General features: G+C 38.0%; 1 pseudogene; it reads right to left on the minus strand.

Moving 5' to 3' along the window:
* Window positions 1–2,356: 2,356 nt before the first annotated feature.
* LOC143561418 (pentatricopeptide repeat-containing protein At5g46460, mitochondrial pseudogene) lies at window positions 2,357–4,409 on the minus strand (annotated as a pseudogene).
* Window positions 4,410–5,024: the final 615 nt, after the last annotated feature.

The raw sequence follows: 5,024 nt of genomic DNA on the forward strand, positions 1-5,024 counted from the left end.
ACTATTTCATATCAGCATACTTATGTAGTGGACAGTATGATACCATTTATATATCATAATCACGCGTAAGAGAATTTGAGGGTTTTCATGGAAATGAACCAAAATATCAGAGTACATTATTTACCCATGTATCATATATTCAAGAATTCTTAAGAGACATAGACTGATAATAACATTATAGGTTGCAAGGTGTAAACGAGCTGAGCTGCTCGTGGATCATTCAATAGCTTTACAAGATCGAGCTTCTTGCACCTTGATTAGGCCCATGAGCTTAAACGAACCTATTGTTTATGCAAATATAGTAGCATAATACAATATATAACTATAACTATACATATATATAGTTATGATAAAAGAAACTAGATGATATGTTATAACTTATAAATATAATTAGTTATATTAGGGTTTAGTTGTCTTTAGCCCACAGGCCCGTTATAGTGTCTAGGCCCGTTACAACATTCAGATATATTATTATTCCAGTCTCTTTTGCATAAATAAACAACAAACAAGTCAAGTCCGAGCCGAGCTCGATCTTGTAAAATTATTCACAAACCGAGCTCGAGTTTTAAATATAGAGCTTGAAACGAGCCGAGCAAACTCCTTAAACTTAAGCGAGCCAAGCTCGTTTAAACCCTAGTTGGTTGATTACCGTTAAAAAGCTAAAAAAATCTCATTTCTGGGAATGACAACCATGGGGCCAGATTAAATATAAACCAGGCCATTAGCCACTCGGAGCCATTATTGATCATGGTGCAAGTTAGCAACATCCATCTCAATCATCCTTATCCTGTGCTAATAATCATATCAAACTCACCCTCCACTACTTACACTATGGAGTGAGAAATCATGTTCTGATATGTCCCAAACTGATCATTTTTCAACAAAGAAATCATATCGGACTGTTGAGAAAAGGACACCCTTTCTGGGCTTTCAAGAGTTAAATCTTTTAACCGACTCTCATAATACGAACACTAAGTTAGTGAAGTCCACTCAGAATGCCATATCATAAGTCAACAAGATCTAAATATTTCAACTGCAAAGATGTGTTAAGTCATCCCTTTTAATGTCAAACTTTTTAGGGTCATGATGATGCTAATGGGCCAAGATTTTTATGCTAATAACGCTAACACATTGCCAGCTTCTTCAAAGATGAAGCTCTAGAACTCATGATCAAGGCTGGCTAAAGTTAATTACCGCAAGACCTTAATTAACATTTACTAGAACTCTCTGTATGGACGACACCCATACATATGTGAGAAGAGAAAGAACAAAAAAATCATTCATTTTTTCAACTTTAAAAAATTATAAAATACAAGAAATGGGTTAAAATGCAATGTTTATTCATCTCTTCTAGCATCTAAAAAATATATCAACAAAATTCATTTAAACAAAGAACCTGCCCATGTGCAATCAGGGTAGGTATATTTCCTACATATAACATGCACGGTATATGAACATATGAAAACGAAAAAAAACATATGAACACATTAATTTAACAGTGTGTTCGTAACATAAAAAAATGTATATAAGAAGTAAAAGTTTTAAAAAAATATGAACCATTGATAGAAAAAGTAAAATTATTTAGGTTTGTTCCTTTTGTTCTAGCAATAACTTGGGCTTCTATAATGAACCTTTCATATGTATGCGTGCACGTATACACACACGTGTGTGTGTTTTGCATATACATTTTATCTCTTAATCAATCTTAATTGTTAGGAAATTTATCAATGCACTTCCTGGTTTTCTTTTAAAATGGTTCAAATTTCCAACTAATTATCAAAACTAGTGTCTTTTCTTTTTGTGTTTTAAATAATAGTGTTTCTGCAATTGCTGACTCCATATCGTGTGGTTTTATATTTCCAATACGTTGGTCAATTAAGTTCTTATGTTGTTGCTAACGACTGAAAATTGCATAGAAAATAGGTATGAAGCTCTGTTTGAGCAATGTCACCTTTAATTTCTTTACAGGTCATTTTGACCCAACTCATCTCATTCGACCCTCCCATTTGTTATCCATACTTGTTTACGAAGCAGCAGATTAGAAACAGTTGACAGATACAAAGATATTACCGGCTTGTAACAAATCTGATGCGTCCCAGAGTTTTTGAGCTTTGTATATGACTATAAGCATGGGTTCTCTTTGTCTGTGTAGTAATATTGCAAACTCCTTTCTATCTTTCCCCAAATAACTGCATAAAAAGGAGAAAATGTAATCACTAGATTTCACTTTGTTGATAATATAATCCAGTTTTTGGGATAAATGTAAAAGGCATGCATACTTGAAGACTGAAGATTCTTCATTTCGTCTCCCTCGGCAAACGACTCGTCCCATGAAATCGTGATGAAATACACGACATTACCAATAATCACCACAAGAACAATTTCCGTCTTTAAAGTGATGAAAACGGCTGCAATCTCTTACAACAATCACACGCTCAACAATTTTAGCTATAAGTTTAATAACCGAATGACAATCTCCACATACACGAAGATTCTTCATCACTGTTATAGTACTTCCTTCAACACTGCAAATCAATGCAAAACAGATAGCAAGCCTCTCACTATGATACAATAATAATCTTTCCTTTTGCTCATCTTCAACATCATGTAAAGCAAACATTTGATCAGGAACATATCCAAATCCCTTCAGTTTTTCACCTATCCACTCAAGTTTTGCATATATTTCAGTTGTCATAGGGTGAGATTTATCTCCAGACACAAATTCATGTCTTAATCCCTTCAAATTGACCCAACTGAGCCCTCGTTGTTTCATAATCCCTTTGTTTTTCATCAACCCACGAATCTTTGAAACATCATTCCATCTATTAGAACATGCATATAGATTAGATAAGAGTGTATGACCGGCACTGCAATTTGGATCTATTTTGAAAATAGCTTCTGCAGCTGTTTCTGCCAGTTTTAAATTTGAATGTGTTTTACACGCGCTTAACAAAGCTAGCCAGATAGATGTATTCGGTTCCATTGGCATGCTTTGAACCAACTTTACAGCTTCGTTTAACCTCCCGTTACGCCCTAATATATCCACCATACATGCATAATGCTCAAGCTTCACTTTCACAGACTTATAACTTAATAAGAACTCAAAAATACATTTTCCTTTGTTTAACATCCCGGAACGACTACACGCAGATAATAGTCCGGTAAACGTTATATCGTCAGGTGAGATCTCGTAGTGTATCATTTGGTTAAAAAGGATTAACGCCCACTTGCCATACCCGTGTTGTGCGCACCCGACAATCATTGAATTCCATGAAACAATGTTCTTTTCAGATATTAGTTTAAATATCAACAACCCATCGTTTATATTCCCACATTTGGTATACAATACGATAAGCGAATTACCGACAAAAACATCGGCGTCAAGCCCTAGTTTCACAGCTGCTCCGTTTATCTCCTTCCCTCTATCCAAAGCCTCCAGCTCACAACACAAATTTAAGGCACTGGTAAATGAAGATTGATTAGGAACAACATTTGATCTAAACATATTAGAGAACACTTCTAATGCATTCTCGTGCTTGCAATTTAAACTGTATCCGGTTAAGAGAGACGTCCACACGACCACAGAAACATGCACCGTCTCGTGAAACACTTTCGAAAAACTATTAATATCCTTGCAATGTGCATAGAATGTAATTAACGGAGATGTAATGTACGTGTCCGAGAGGTGACCAAGCTTTATTACATGAACATGAATAACGACACCTAAACGTAAATCTTTAACATTTGCACAAGCGGTTATTACAGACGAAAACGTCATCGAACTAGGCCGAACGCCACACAACACCATCCGTTTAAAAAGAAACAACGCCTCGTCACTCTTTCCGCTCCGATCAAGTCCACTAATCATCGAGGTCCACGAAACCACACTCCTACTAGGCATCTTACAAAACAGCCTCACCGCTTCTTCCACTTTCTCATTAACAAAATACCCATGAATCATCGAGTTCCACGCCGCTTCATCCTTCACCGGCATATCCACAAACAACCGTTCCGCAACCTCGGTTCGCCCACGCATCAACAACCCCGCTCACCATCGTTGTCCACGACACCACATTTCGGTCAGGCATTTCGTCGAACAACTTAAAGGCAATTTCAAGATTCCCACAATCAATACACCCTTTAATCATTGAATTCCAGGTAACTGTATCTCTAACAGGCATTTCGTCGAACAGCTTCAAGGCGTAATCGGGCCGATTGTTCCTAACATATTCTTGAATCATTTCAGTACACGTGTATACATCTGGGTAAGTACATCTGCTTGTAAAGGTATATGATTTATTATTATCTTTATGGGTATAAGGATGATTCAATGTTATTACAGAACTAGTGAGCTTGGTGTGTAATAAGATATCAAATGATCTTTGTGAAACTTTGAGTTTCCTTATCATCATCATATTATTATTATTATTATTATTATTATTATCAGAAACCACCCAGCCACCACCGCCGCCTCAAACCACCGTTCAATTCCGGCAGTCCGTTGCAGCTTCCACCGGTAACGAGCACCTGCCGTCATGTTGCTGCACGCCTGCACCACCGCCGTCAACCGTCAACCCAGCTTCACCCTCCCTCTCTCACGATTTCAGCACCACAGCTAGATCAGCTTCTACATCGACACCCGATCAAGGTTTTCGGTCTGCCCACCAGGTGTTCGATAAAATGTCTCAATGAGTTAATCGGTTTTTTCGGGTTTACGGAGGGGAGAGCAACTGTGGGTTGCTCTCCTTTCGCCTCTTAGTTCGGGTTTTTACTTCCAAACTCAGCTCGAGTTTGTTTGTTGGCCTTTCGTCTTGTGGGGTTATGACTAGGGCTCGGATTATCAACGGAGCCCCATCGGGGGAGGTGGGCACGGGCTATTGGCCGTGCCCATTTAGAGGATTCTATTGCTGCCCGGATGGATTGGTTGGGTCCAAGGGGATCCAAAGGTTAGGGGCACATATAAAGCGGTTACACCTATATTCGGATGACAAAAAATGTACTATGCGGGATGCGGTATCCGGGGA

This window comes from Bidens hawaiensis, unplaced genomic scaffold (assembly GCF_021521415.1).
Source record: "Bidens hawaiensis isolate Kalapana, Puna unplaced genomic scaffold, B.hawaiensis_p1.1 tig00020675_1, whole genome shotgun sequence".
In the NCBI taxonomy this organism is placed as follows: domain Eukaryota; kingdom Viridiplantae; phylum Streptophyta; class Magnoliopsida; order Asterales; family Asteraceae; genus Bidens; species Bidens hawaiensis.